Here is a 16,101-nt window from a genome sequence, read left to right on the forward strand (position 1 = left end):
AGCAGCACCTGTGGAGAGAGGAGCAGAGGTAATGCTTCAGGTCGATGACCTTTTATTCACTACCTAGTGCTCTGTGAGCCTCACAGAGACACCGAATTACCTTGGGACGTTTCACCACATACATATGCAGTACAAAAGCAAATTGTTTTTGCAGTTGATAAAATCCTGTCAAGGTTCCTGCTCCAATTCATAGTCTCTCAAGCTCCATTCAGAATGTGCATTTCTATAGCACCTTCCACATCCTTTTTGGGACATCCCTATGTTCTCTACAGCCATTGAAGACTGCTGCACTGTAGGAAAAATGCCCGTCAATTTGGTTCGATGTCCCCTGTGATGGGTGGCAGCACCACAGCAGGAGTGGGTGGTGGCTGGAGGGCTGCAGGGAGAGAGCACGGCCCAGGATTGCTGGGAGTCTCTGCTTCTCTGGTGTATTTGGTGACATTCCACAAACCTCAAAGCACTCCAGTCCCTGGGGTTCAGGCTCCTGGTGGGGTGGGGTCACAGAGGCTTCATCTCAGTCCCTTTGGGACTGTCTACACATGGTCATTTGCAAATACTGTACCAGCAGGAATGTTTTCTAGCTTCTGGCTCTGGGAAGGTGCAATTTAACTCTATCCACACAGACAGGTTATTTCTTTTTTATCTGGCCCCATCTCAGCACCCTTTATACCAGCCATCTCCCCACTCCACTCTTAGTCCTGCAGTCTCCTCTTAGGCCGTTCCTCGGGGTTGAGGATGACTACCTATTTGCCTCTAGAGGCGGCCAGAGGTTACCTGATTCTGTTTGCACTCAATACCAAAGCTCCCTCCCTCAATGCACAAAGCTGGGCACCACCACTACTTGCAGCCATCCTCAATGGCACTGACTGGGGCAGAATGAGTCGTACCTGACTCAGCCCCAGACTTCTTCCCTTCCTTCTTGCCCAGCCTGGGAATTGGAGTGACCAGCTGAACTTAGAAGAACGAGGGGTGATATTATTGAAACGTACAAGATCGTAAGGGGCACGACAAGGTTGACATTAGGATGTTTTCAATAGTGGGAGAGTCTCGATTGAGTGAACATAGTTACAAGATAAGCTGCCGGTCATTTAACAACGAGGTAGACAGAAGTTTCTACTGTCAGAGGGCAGTGAATCGCTGCAATTCTTTGCTGCAGATCGTTGTGGCAGCTAGATCATTACAAGTACAAAGTGGATGTAGATAATATTGAGGGCTGTGGGGAACTGGCACAGAAGAGGAGATGAGCCCTGGGGCAGATCAACCATGATCGTATTGAACAGCAGAGCAGGTTTGAGGGGCCGAGTGGCCTTTTCCTGCTGCTACTTTCTTGTGTTCTTGTCAGGTACCATCTTGAGAGATTGTAGACACATTAGCCCTCTCTACTTTAGTTGAGGCTGCGCATGTTTGAATGCTCTCGAGCTCTTTACAAACACACCGATGCCATCAAGTCATCGGCACTGTGAATGTTGAGAGGTTGGCCCAGTCATTACACCATCAGTGAAATCTGCTCACAGTCTCACCTCGCTCCACCTTTTAATGTTAGGTTCTGTCAGACCCAGTGGAACGTGGGCTTGGAAAGGCAATTCAAACCTGCAATCAGGAGTATTTCAAGCCCCTATCATTACCCCACATTACTCATTACTGTGAAGGAGTAACTGATGGGAGCCGGCCTGTGTTACATCTGTCTCCAGCTGGACAGGACCAGCTCTCGCCAGCAGAGACACCTGGTTCTGGGGAGGGCAATGATTCCCCCCACACCCTCCCCCCCAAACAAATTCCCCCACCTCATCTGCTTCGGGAAAGCACCCAACACAATCAAGGATCCCTCCCATCCCGGATTCTCTCTCCTCCCCTCTCCTGTCGGGCAGAAGATACAAAAGCCTGAGAGCACGTACCACCAGGCTCAAGGACAGCTTCTGTCCTGCTGTTATCAGACTCCTGAACGGACCTCTCACACATTTAAAAGTGAACTCTTGATTTCCCGCTCTACCTTGTCGTGGCCCTTGCACTTTATTTGTTTACCTGCACTGCACTTTCTCTGTAACTGAAACACTATTTTCCTTTTCACTCCCTCCACGTACTTACAATCTGTCTGGATGGCACACAAAACGAAAAGCTTTTCACTACATCTCAGTACATGTGACAATAATAAACCAACCTGCCATCCCAACCCTACCTACACACCATGGAGCACATTACATGAGCAACTGGCTGTCTCAATCCCACTGCATCCAAGCCCCTCCCCAAACAGCGGATAGAGGTAGGGTTCTTCTGCCACTGGAGAGGGAGGGGCGGGGTCAGGGACAAAGCCCCTAAATATTGTAAATACGAGACCGGGTAGTTTCCAGGGAGCCACACGTGTGGCATCAGTGGTGTTTTTCTATATAAAAAGGTAACACTAATGAATGATCTGTACAAGAATGTAAAGGCTTGCACTGTTTTGTAATTGTATATAGTTTGTCTTTTATTATGAATAAAGTTTATTTTGTAAAAGAAAAGGAACACAATTTATTAAAGGGAGGAATTGATAAGAGGCGGATTTACAATGGAGCAGGGGTTAAACCCGGGGGGGGGGGGGGGGTGTCGGGAGATTACGTACATCAACAGGAAGATTCTATAAAACAGCGGGTGGTCCCTGAATTTACTTCCAGTGGGAACTGACAGAGTGAGAATGTGCCCGAGGTGCTTAAACAACTTTGTGCTCTAGAGGACTTCTGTGGCAGGAAGCACTGCTAATCAGCAGCTGAGACCAAAAGGGGGACTAACCTGCTATCAACAAAACAGTCGGATTTATTGGCAGTCCCCTACACATAATGGAGTGAAACCCAGCCACTCGGAAGCAGTAAGAGTTGCTGCCTGGTTTAATCTGGCAGGTCTTAGGCATGTTTGCTTCAGAGGGAGAAGGAGAATTTATGGGCTATCGGCCATGTGGTTGTATCAGGAATTCAGAGCTTGTTTCTGTAATAGTTTATTCAAAACCCTCCAAATGAGGAAAGATCAGAAGTAAAGAAACCATAATACCTTGAAAAGTGCTGGAGGAACTCAGCAGATCAGGCAGCATCCATGGGAGGGAAATAATCTGGTTTCTGCCCTCTTCCTTTCCAGTCCTGATGAAGGGTCTCAGCCCCAAATGTCGACTGTTTATTTCCCTCCATGGATGCTGCCTGACCTGCTGAGTTCCTCCAGCACTTTTTGTGGATTGCTCCAGATTCCAGCATCTGCAGAGTTTTTGTGTCTCCATGAAACCACAGCACCAGGTGGAATGTTTCACACTGCACTGCTGATACACTTAAAAGGTATTTCATCAGCTCTGGAGAGCGTAATGACACCCCTACTTCATTGAAGGCCCTGTAGAAATGCAAGCCTCTTTTTCTTTCATCGCCAACCCTAACCCCACGCAGACTTCTGTCACATCTGCGTACTTCGGAGACCCTTCAGGTCTGGATATTCCTTACTCTCACTACAGTCACCAGGCACACACACACAGCTGACTCTTAAGCTGACATGTTTTACAGGACTTCACCGTTCTGAGTTTTCCATCCAACAATCTAAACCTATCCGATCCCAAGATATGTATCCGACTCCCGATCTGTCATGTCATCAGTCTCCACCCTTCTATGGAGTCACAGCACAGGAAACAGGCCCTTTGGCCCAACTCATCCATGCCGACCAAGTTGCCCGAGTTTGTCCCATTTGCCTGCAGTCGGCTCATATCCCTCTACGTTCCTTTCCTTGTACCTGTCCTAAATGTAGTAATCGTACCTGCCTCCACCACTTCCTCTGGCAGCTCGTTCCATATACCCACCACTCTCTGTGTGAAAAAGTTGCCCCTCAGGTCCCTTTTAAACCTTTCCCCTCTCACTTTAAACCTATGCTCTCTGGTTTTGGACTCCCCTACCCTGGGGGAAAGGCTGTGGCTTTTCACCTTATCCATGCCCCTCATAATTTTATAAATCTCTATAAGGTCATCCTATGCTCCAGGTAAAAAAATGGCCTAGTCGATCCAGCTTCTCCTTATAACTCAAACCCTCCAGTCCCAGTAAAATCCTCGTAAATCTTTTCTCGCATCCTTTCCAGTTTAATGACATCCTTCCCATAGCAGGGCGACCAGAACTGTATGCAGCACTGGCCTCATCAACATCTTGTACACACGTAACAATACATCCCAGCTCCTGTAAATATTCTGACTGATGAAAGCCAGCATGCCAAACACCTCCTTCACCACCCTACCTACTTACGCCATCACTTTCAAGGAACTATGTACCTGTACCCCAGGTCTCTCTGTTCTGCCTCGGCCCCCATGTCCCCCAAACTCTCATCCATTGCTTTGATACCTCAACTGGTTCAGTGCTCTCCTGGTCAACCTGCTGCTCGCTGTAAACTTGAGCTCATCCCAAACCCTGATGCCTGTGTCCCAAACATTGGTGAGTGTGTGGAACTTGCTCCCACAGGAAGTGGTTTAGAGGCATTTAAAGGGAGACTGGACAAGCAGCTGAGGGAGCAGGGAACAAAGAGTCAAGCTGATAGAGTTAGCTGAGGAAAGAGGGAAGAGGTTTGAGTGGAGCGTAAATGCTAGCATGGACTGGCTGAGCTGAATGTCCTGTTTCTGTGAGCGTTATATCTTGTGTAATCCTATGATCTCACAAACTGCCACCAAATTCAAACAAAGCTGAACTCCAAACAAAAATTCAACGATGACTGTAAATTAAATGAGATTGGGAAGATTTCCTCAGAACAGTCACCAGCACACAGGGCAGCAGAAATTACACTCAGCTTGTTGAGCATTCAATCCTTTGTGACAGAGTTTCTCAGCAATACCCCAAGGGCTAAGTGTTAACACATCCTCGACAATAACCAAATAAAAAGCGGTGAAGAATACAGAGGCTATTCATCAAATGCTCAACAGCACCGATCATTAGGATCACGTGTGCAAGTAAATTACTCAAAGGAAAGATTGGAATTTATGGAGCTGTTTTCACAACCATGGGAAGTCCCAAATTGCTTTACGAGCTAATGAAATACTTCTGAAGTGCAGTCACTTAGAGCACGATTAGAAAGTCATCATAAAAGCTGTTTGTTGTAGTGCATAATCTATTTTTGTAATGCTGTTTGAGGCTGGATTATTAAGCAGGACATAGGGCTGGGGGGGGGGGGGTGGTGGTAAGGGAATGTAAATGTTTTCCAAAACATTCCATGGGATATTTTCTGTCCATATGAGAGGGTCTTATTTTAATGTCTCATCTGAGAGAAGGCAGTTCTTAAGGTGCAACACTGGATTGTAATTGGTAATTGGTTTATTATTGTCACATGTACTGAGATACAGTGAAAAGCTTTTGTTTGCATGCCATCCAGACAGGTCATTCAAACAGAATGCAGAATAAAGTGCTACAGTTACAGAGAAAGTGCAGTACAGGCAGACAATAAGGTGCAAGAGCCATGGCCAGGTGGATTGAGAGATCAAGAGTTCATCTTTATGGTACAAGAGGTCCGTTCAAGAGTCTGATAACAGCGGGATAGAAGCTGTCCTTGAGCCTGGAGTGTGAACTTTGGTCTCTGAAGTGAGACAACACTGATCTCGTTTCTCTGCGACTGGCGGCACACAACAAGCTGAGAGTGAGAATGTGTGCATGTGGTGTCCAGGGAATGGCTGCTCAGTTGATTGGTGATGCATCATTTATGAGATATTTCATTTGATTGGCTGCTTGCTGTGTCTGCCAGGGAGTGTCTGGTCTCTGGCCTCTGGCTGCTGCCTGGATGGGATATTTCACATGAAGCCAGTGAAATGTTGTAGATGACTGGTGAGGCATCACATTCCCTGAGACCAGCTTTGACAGGGGAGGGGTCTCGGAATTGGCAGTGAGATGGTGGAGAAGCTGCTTTTCCAGGTGTACCCAGATGTCCAATGAAATCGCCTACCTTAAAACGCCTGGCAAGCTGCTGCCTCGGGTCTCCTCCACAGTCCTGACACTGTTCACCTCTTGGATGTCCTGGTCCCAAGTCCTAGCACACCTATAAATGCAAAAACACAGGGGCAGCACAGAAGTGCAGCGGGTAGTGCTGCTGCCTCACAGCGCCAGACACCGGGTTCAATCCTGACTCCGGCGCTGCCTGTGAAGAGTTTGCACGTTCTCCCTGTGAGCGCGCAAGTTTCCTCCCACATTCCAGAGACGAGCGGGTTGGTAGGTTAATTGGTCACTAGAAATTGCCACTAGTGCGTAGGTTAGTTGGAGAATCTTTGGGGGGGGGGGGGGTGGAGTTGATGGGAATGCGGTGAGAATTAAAAACAATGGGATGAATGTAGGATTAGGGTTGTGGTTGTTAGTCGCCACAGAGAGGGTGCAGAAAGGTCCATTTCCATGATGTGCCTCCCTATGACTCTACAGACTCAATAAGGAGAAAGATAATTTTAACAACAGCTTTCGCACCTCAGCACATCAGAAGATGCTTTGCGGCCAGGGGGTTTAAGTTCAGTTACCATTGGAAGAGGCCAGTGCCAGCTATCCTATTTGTACCCGTCCCCACAGAGCTTCCCACACAGCCTGAAACCACCACCCCCCCCCATGAAATATTTATCCAATTCTCTTCTGAAAGTTATTATTGAACGTGCTGCAGATCGATTAATATACTGTTTGGGCGAGAATTTCTGCGTAAATGGCTGGGGTATGGTTTGCTTTTGACGTCCTGTGAGGTTGGAGACCTTGCCGGAGGGTGGGGGGGGGGGGGGCGCGGGGGAAGCAAGGTAGGCTGGACATCGTATCAGGATTGGGGTCAGAGACGCCATTGGCTGCTGAGTGGTGGTGGATGGGGCCAACGAGGATTAGGAAAGTGGAGTGCATACTGTACAGTGGGTCCCAGACAGAATAACATGGGAGGCTCTTGGAAATAATCAACAGAAGATAAACACCCAAAATGGCCACCTACTGAGGCTTCAGCCCCTCGAGACTGCCCAGCCATTCAATATGGTCGTGGTTAATCTTCCAACCCAAGTGCACCCACCAGCCTGATCACTGTATCCCTTAATTACTATAGAGCCCAAAAATCGACCAGAGGCTCAAAATAACATAGCAGCTTATAAGGACACCAACAGTGGTTAAGTGTCCCCTGCAGGTTCCAGTCCATGAATTACATGTTTAACCATTCCGTCCATTCAAACAGGCTTGTTGCAAATAAAACCAGCCAAAGAAAATGGAATTTTTGTTTTAAACAAAGGCTCTGGTGATTTTTTCCCCTTTTGTGGTGTATTTATCAGTGTACTCAAGATGAACTTTAGTTCTTGGGGAATTCAGTTCCTCAAATGCCGTCTAACATCTGCTAACATCTGCATCGAAGGGAGAAAACTGCCAACCCCTTTCAGATGGGCTTGGAGAGAGGACGAGCAAATTCCCCAAGTTACAAATGATACAAAAATGATACAAAGGGATAGGTCCTGAAAGCAGGGGAATTTGAATTTCATCAACTGACAATGGGATTATATACACGTTTTGATTATTATGAGATTAAGTCTATCATTCGTAAGTGTTAGTTAAAAACATGAGGTTTTACTCATAAGAACGTGTGTGCTACCTTACTTCGATTTCCAAAGAGGGCACAAAGTCTAGAAAGGGACCCGGGCTGATACTCATTGGAGCATAGAAATGAAAAGTGATCCTATTGAAACATACAAGCTTCTGAAGGGTGGGTACAGAGGGGAGGTTTCCTCTAGTGGGGCATCGAAAACTATGGGGCATTGTTTAAGGATATGGGGGTCATCCATTTCAGAGAGGAAGAGGACGTTCTTCCCTCATGAATTATTGGAATTCCCTATGCCAGCTAATGCCAAGGTTGGACCAGCTGCACAGGTCCTCCCTGGTTTACGAATACCCGATTTACGTACAGCCCGTACATCCGAATGAGTGTTTGGGAGCCCGGTGGGTTGGATTTGTCGATTGCTGCGGAGTTGCAGGCATCTCCTGCCGTGTGGGGACTCGGTTCGCTGTGTTATCCTGCGTCTTGCAGGGAAATCTGAATGTTTGAGTTAAACGCCCCGGTTTAACTACACACCGCCTGTGGTTGGCCTGTGTTTTGATTTAAATACATTGCTGGGCGGCCACATTTCTGAATTGCAAACTGTTCGGGTTATGAATAGAGAAACAAAAGACTGCAGATGGATGAAAAACACCATGATGCTGGAGGAGCTCAGCAGGCCAGGCAGCATCCGTGGAGAAGAGCAGGCGGTCAACGTTTCGGGTCGGGACCCTCCTTCAGGACTGAAGATAGGAAAAGGGGAAGCCCGATATAGAGAGAAAAGCAGAGCAGTGATAGGTGGACAAAAGAGGGGAGGCGGAGTGGGCACAGGGTGGTGATAGGTAGTTGCAGGTAAGAGATGGTGATAGGCAGGTGCGGGGAAGGAGGGGCGAGCAGATCCACCGGGGGATGGGTCAAGGGAAGGAGAGAAAGAAAAGGTAGAAATAAAGAGGCTAGGAAAGGGAAGAAGAGAAGAAGCGTGGTGGGGGTGGGGGGGGGGGTGGGATGTGAGGTTATGAATAGTTGTCAGGAGCAGAACCCTGTTGTAAACTAGGTAGGAGCTGTAATCTCAGTGGGAACAGAGCAGACTCGAGAGCTGCTTGTCCCTTGGGGCTCTACCCCTTGTGTTCTTATATTCCTATTGTGGGGCAGTTGTCACAAGAAAGGTCATTGATCTGAAAATTTAACTGCTTCTCCACTGATGCTGCTGACCACCTATTGCACTATAACCCTCCACAACTTCGTCGCTAACTGAAGTGTCTTTATAACCAGCAATCTATCAACCAAATTGCTCAGGGAACCCTGATTTCTTCCAATAAAAGTAGAGCAGTTTCTCTTGAAAAGTGCCGAATGAATACATTATCTGCATAAAATTAACCTCAGTCACTTCAAGTAGTGTGGTCACCCCGCTTGATTGGCAGGTGATTTGCCCAATCACCTTTCTGATCAGCTACATTGAATTCTGCAACTCACCCTCCAAAGCTGTTTGGGCAGAGAGAGCTCTGGATTTCTGCTGCCTTTGTGTAGGGAAGTACTTCTTGACATAACCTTAAAGGTTAGTTGAGGCCAGTATCTCTACTTTCTTCGAAGCTCAAGGAGATTTGACACGTCACCAAATATTCTAACAAACTTCTACAGATGCGCTGTTAAAAGTATCCCGACTGGTGGCATCATGGTCTGGTACGGCAATTCCAATGCACAGGAATGCAAGAGGCTGCAGAGAGTAGTGGACACAGCCCGGTCCATCACGGGCACAGCCCTCTCCATTGACAGCATCTACAGGTGGTGCATCTCAAGAAGACCGCTTCAATCATCAAGGATCCCCACCATCTGCATCATGCCCTCTTCTCACCGCTACCGTCGGGCAGAAGGTACAGAAGCCTGAAGTCCCACACCACCAAGTTCAGCAACACCTTCTTTCCTACAACCACCAGATTCTCGAACCCACTTGAACAATTTGTGCATGTGACAATGAACTCAACTTGACTTATCTTGAAGTTACAGGCAGACAGTTCAGGGGTGATGTTCTCCCAGACCAGAATAGCCTCTGCTGTGCACTGGAGAAAATAGTTTCATCCTTACAAAACCTTTCAATCACTTCAGTGCCTGTTTAAACAGGGAAGACATGGCTTTTTGGAGTAGATGGTGGCACAGTGATGCAGCCAGTAGAGCTGTTCCTTCACTTCTCCAGCAACCCAGGTTCAATCTTGATCTCCGGTGCTGCCTCTGGGGAGCTTGCATGTTCTCCCTGTTACCACGCTGACCTCTTCCCAGTGCTCTGATTTTCCTTCTACATCCCAAAGATGTGCAGGTTGGTGGGTTAATTGGCTGCTGGAATTTGCCCCTAGTGTGTAGGTGAGAGCTAGAATCTTTTTTTGGGGGGGGGGGGGTGGAGTTTATTGGTAAAAATTAGTTTATTATTGTCACTTGTACTGAGGAACAGTGAAAAACTTGTCCTGCATACCATTCATACAGATCAATTCATTACAATGCATCGAGGTAATACAAGGTAAAACAATACAGAATGCAGAATAAAGTGTTACAATTACAGAGATGAATAAGTCCATCGTACTAGGGAACTGTTCAATAGTCTTATAACAGCAGGATCGAAGCTGTCCTTGAGCCTGGTGGTACGTGCTTCCAGACTTTTGTATCTCCTGCCCAATGGGAGAGGGGAGAAGACAGAATGTCTGGGGAGGGTGGGATCTTTAATTATGTTGGCTGCTTTACTGAGGCAGTGAGAAGTGTAGACAGAGTCCATGGAGGGGATTTAATTTGAATGTGGGGAGAATAAAAAAAGATTAGTGCAACACACAAAATGCTAGAGGAACTCAGTGGGTCAGGCAGCATCTTGTGTTTCCAAAATAAGATTAGTGTAGGATTAGTGTAACTGGGTGGTGGGAGGTTGGTGGTTAGAGCAGTGGAGATCCCAGGGGCCTGTTTCTCTGCTGTATGGCTCCGTGTGGAACACGAAGAACTGACAAACTGAGACTGTGGTCACCCATGTCAGACTGTCACTCTCACACTGAACAAAGAAACAGAAAATGCTAGACGTACTCTGCTCTAATAGAACCATTTCTGGGAGTCCCATCCACTCAACTCTGCCTCATCTGAAGCTGCTGAATGTGTTGCTAACCTTGATATGACACTAGCACTGTTTCCCTAAGGCTGTGCAAGAGATTCTGCATTATAATGGGAGTGTGGTGTGGGTGGCTATGAGATTGCACCTACACACTTAACAGCAAATAGAACTTTAAAAAGTAACACAGCTAATTATATGCCTGAGATACCTGATGTACTTTACCATGTTTCACACAATAAAATGGCATCAAAGCTATTTTGAATACCTAGACAGAATATTTAGCACGAGCTGTCAGAGTAAAGTGAGAGTTCAGAATGAGTTAATGACGCAGCTGCCTAGCAGAAGGGAGCGTTATTTAGTATTCCATCATTAAATGCTCCTCATTCAGTATTATTGTATGTGATCCTTGCTCTCTTTACTGATTTGGTTAATCTGCTGTGGAACAAATGTACAGAATCCCCCCCTTTGGGATTGTGAATGACAGGAAAGGAGAGACACACACGTTAGGAAAGGAGAAAGCAGAGAGCGCGACAGAGCGAGAGGCGGATAAGAGTAGAAGAGGCATGAATACAGAGCAGAGAGAGGGGGAGGGAGACAGACAAGAGGGCTGTTACATAGAGAGGACAGAAACACAGTAGATAAAGACTTCAGACGGCAGATCACAGAAACTGAGTGATTGGGACAGACAGCTGGTAGAGAGACAGGCATTCAGAGAGCACATGAAGGAACACTAACACAAAGTGCCGGTGAGTTGAGGACAACAGAGGGGAGGGAGGAACAGATATAGAGAAGCTATTTGCAACACCAGGGCAGACTCAAAGAAATCTCTCGTCCTCTCTGCCTGCCTGCAATGACTTAGACACATGTCCTCTCTTTTCCAAGGTGCATACCTGCTTCAGATCATTGCTTCCAGATTGGTTTGTACCTGGAAGGACAGCACGCATCATAAGGAGAACAGCAGCCTGCTTTCCTGATAATGCGCACACACAGCATGAGGCACCACTCAGACAGAGCTGCCTCCTGTTGTGGCTCTGGCTTCCTAATCCTTACAAAATTTAGAGCAGATTTCTCCTCTGCCTTCAACTTGCCTCAGTCAGAAGTCATTTCTATTGAAGCAACTTTGCCTCAACAGCCAAAGCACATTTCAAATATTAATAAAATGAATAATTAAAGGAAGCTAAAAACTGTGCATATAGATGCCTAGACCAAAGCCAATAATCAAACCTTGATCATCTATAATAAATCAAAAATTGTGAATTTGGTTGGACATCTATCACCACCATTTAGCTTTCTCTCCTCTCAAAAAGTTCCTGTTTATAAACCCCCACGTCCACATTTACGTTTTGCTCTCCTCTATACACTTCCAGTCAACCTCTCCCTTTGAAAGTGCCAGTGTAATCATTCACACCAGAAACCATCGAAATAAAGCTTTCATTCTGCAGTGACATCCTCCTGTCTCTGTGGCCTCCACTACAGAGTGTGTTGTGGTAGCTTGACCTGTTTACATTGCCAATTTTCAGCATAATTGAACACAGGGAATTCAGAATGAAAATATAAAAGGTCAGAAAGCATTACTCTGAAAGGGGAGTGAATAATCTCTTTATATCCTGGGCCATTTAACCTCTGCCCTCTAATCTTCCTTCAACTGAGCACTACACAATCCTGATGCACTCTGTGCCACTTCTTCACTGGTGGCTAGTTACAAATATTAGTTCTTTTTAAAGGCAGCTAACTGACCACGAATAAGCAGAGGACATGGCACATTGCTGTGATCTAGAACATGCAACTTGATAGGCAGGGGTGGGGGGGTTGCTGGGAAGCAGGTTCAGTGACATTCCAAAAGGTGAAAGTTGAGGAGAAGCCATCAAAAGCTGATGGGCTGAATGGCCTCTCCCTATAGATCTATTCTTTCTCTGAAGCAATCCTTCAGACGACAATGGTTTGCTTCCACTCCAGTTCTGTGACTGAGGAACCTTACACAGGATCTGCAGATTCTATCGGGAAACCGAGGTTTGGGGTGGGGTAGGGGTGTGGTGGACAGTACAGGTAACTGTGTTGGTTTGAATGTTGTGCACTCCTTCTGTTGTTTGCTCTTGGCTTCCACATAGTCCCATCATAGCATACAGCCCAGAAACAGGCCCTTCGGCCCAACTCGTTCATGCCAACCAAGTTGCCCATCTAAGGTAGTCCCATTTGCCCATGTTTGGCCTATATCCCTCTTAAACTTTTCCCATCCATGTGCCTGTCCAAATTTCTTTTAAACATTGTTATTGTACCAGCCTCAACCACATCCTCTGGCAACTCATTCCATACACGCACCACTCTCTCCGTGAAGTTGCCCCTCAGGTCCCTTTTAAATCTTTCCCCTCTCACCTTAAACCTATGCCTTCTGGTTTTTGATGCCCTTTCACTGGGGAAAAACTGTGTGTTCACCTTATCTATGCGCCTCATGATTTTATACACCTCTGTAAGGTCACCCCTCGGTCTCTGATGTTGCAATGAATAACATCCTAACCTGCCAAACCTCTCCCTATAACTCAGGACCTCTTGCCCTGGCAACATTCTTGTAAATTTTCTGTGCACTTTTTCTGGCTTAATAACATCTTTCCTAGAACAGGGTGACCAAAACTGTACACAATACTCCATGTCTGTATCAGAGAGACTCATGGAGTTTCCTTTGAGCAATCATGGGCCAGGGATTCCTGTAAGTCAGTGTGAATGTTATAAATTTTCAGGGAGATTTTGCAAACATCCTTGAAGCACTTTGTTCCCCTGGAAATCTCTTGCTGTGACAGACTTCAGTGCAGCTTAAGAGGAGATTGGAGGTGGGTAGGCATATCATCCACATGTCCATTGGGGCCTGTTGAGCATGTGTGATCACATCCTTGATGCTGTTCCTCAGTTGGCCAATGGTGTGCTGGTGTACACAGGTGAAATATTGGTACATTATTGTCACTTGTTCTGAGGTACAGTGAAAAACTTGTCTTGCACATTTGTACAGATTGATTCATTACACAGTGCATTGAGGTAGTATAGGGTAAAAACAATAAAAGAATAAAGCGTCACAGCTACAGAGGAAGTGCAGTGCAGATAGACAATAAAGTGCAAGGCAGATTGTGAGGTCAAGAGTCCATCTTATCATACAAGGGAACCATTCAATAGTTTTATAACAGCAGGAGAGAAGCTGTCCTTGAGCCTGGTGGTGTGTGCCCTCAGGCTCCTGTATCTTCTGCCTGATGGGAAAGGCGAGAAGAGAGAATGTCCTGGGTGGGTGGGGTCTTTGTCTATACTTCTCACTGCCTTGGTGAAGCAGCCACAGAGTCCATGGAGGGGTGGCTGGTTTCTGTAATGTGCTGGGCTGTGTCCACAACTCTGTGCAGTTTCTTGCAGTCCTGGGCGAGCAGTTGCCATACAAGCCATGATGCATCCAGATAGGATGCTTTCTATGGTGCATCGATAAAAGTTGGTGAGTGTTAAAGGTGACATGCCAAATTTCTTCAGCCTCCTGAGGAACTGGAGACGCTGGTGAACTTTCTGGGCCATGGCATCTACATGGTTGGACCAGGACAGGCAATTGGTGATGTTCCCGCCAAAGAACTTGAAGCTCTTAACCCTCTCGACCTCAGCACCATTGATGTAGACAGGTGCATGTCCACCACCCCTTTTCCTGAAGTCAATGACCAGCTTTTTGTTTTGCTGACATTGAGGGAAAGGTTGTCGTCATGACACCATGTTACTAAGCTCTCTATCTCCTTCCTATACTCCGACTCATTATTATTTGAGATACAACCCACTACGGTGGTATCATCTGTAAGCTTGTAGATGGAGTTAGAGCAGAATTTGGCCACGCAGTCATGAGTATAAAGGGAGTAGAGTAGCGGGTTGAGGACGCAGCCTTGTGGGGCACCAGTGTTGAGAATAATCATGCTGGAGGTATTGCTGCCTATCCTCACTGATTGCAGTCTGTTGGTCAGAAAGTCAAGGATTCAGTTGCAGAGGGAGGTGTTGAGTCCCAGATCTCCGAGTTTGGTGATGAGTTTGCTTGGAATTAGTATTGAAGGTGGAGCTATATTCAATTAACAATAGCCTAATGTAGGTGTCTTTACTGTCCAGATGCTCTAGAGATGAGAGTAGGGCCAGGGAGATAGTGCCCACTGTAGACCTGTTTCGGCAGTAGGTGAATTGCAGTGGGTCGAGGTTTTCCGGGAGGCTGGAGTTGATGCGTGCTGTGACCCAGCCTCTCAAAGCACTTCATGATGGTGGATTCAGAGCCACCAGTCGGTAGTCACCAAGGCACATTACCTTGTTTTTCCTTAGGTACTGGGATGATAGTGGTCATAAAACAGGTGGGAACCTCAGAATGAAGCAGGGATGAGGTTAAAAATGTCTGCAAATACCCCTGCCAGCCGATCAGCACAATATCTGATGACACGGTCAGGGACACCATCTGGACCAGATGCTTTCCACATCCCCAATGGTGACCATGGGTTCAGATGCATTGGAGGCTGTCAGGGTGGGTGGTGACAAACCAATTCCCTTCTGTTCAAAATATACATAGAATGTGTTAAGCTCATCAGGAAGGGATGCGCTGTTGTCAGCAATGCTGCCTGACTTAGCTTTGTAGCCCATGATAGCATGTAAGCCCTGCCACAACTGACGGCTTGTCTGGGACTATTTTGGACTGGTATTGTCTCTTAGGATCTGACAGCTTTACAGAGGCCATATCTTGATTTCTTGTAGGTCGATTCTCAATTTTTTGTGAAGGTCAGTCACCTGATTTGAATGCTATAGTCCTCGAGTTCAGTAGAGAGTGGATCTCCTGGTTCATCCACGGTTTCCACTTTGGGGAACACCTGTATTGTCCTCTTTGGTACACAGTCCTCAACACACTTGCTGATAAAAGTCTGTGACGGTGGTGACATGCTCATCAAGGCTGGCAGCTGAGTCTTTGAACATGGACCAGTCCACTGACTCAAAGCAGTTGCGTAGAAGCTCATCTGCTTCCTCAGACCAGCACTGTACGACTCCGTACTGGATCCTCCCGTTTCAGCTTCTGTTTGTATGCAGGGAGAAGGAGCACAGCCTGGTGCTCTGATTTACCAAAGTGAGGGCAGGGGGTGGCTCAGAAGGCATCTTTGATGGTTGTATATCAATGGTCAAGGGTGTTTGGGCCCCTGGTGGGACAGGAGATGTGCTGGTAGTATTTTGATAACACACTTGAGGTTGGCCTGGTTGAAGTCACCTGCAATAATGAAGAGGGCCTCAGGGTATCAAGTTTTATCATCAATGCCTTTCTTCTGGCTCAAAAATATGTAAAACAATCGACATTTCCAGGGTCTAGTCATGGATCTTGATTGTCAGGAGGGGGAGCGGAGTGTTGTACAGAGGGAGCAGCTTGGTAGAGGTCCTTTATCTTCCAGGTAATGCAAGGCTCATCCTCTCACACACAAACCTAGAGCTCAGGCTCCCACTGTGCACATACTTGTGTCAACTGTGTTGTAACTCGATGAGCAAAG

Source organism: Pristis pectinata, chromosome 32 (assembly GCF_009764475.1).
Source record: "Pristis pectinata isolate sPriPec2 chromosome 32, sPriPec2.1.pri, whole genome shotgun sequence".
Classification (NCBI taxonomy): Eukaryota; Metazoa; Chordata; class Chondrichthyes; order Rhinopristiformes; family Pristidae; genus Pristis; species Pristis pectinata.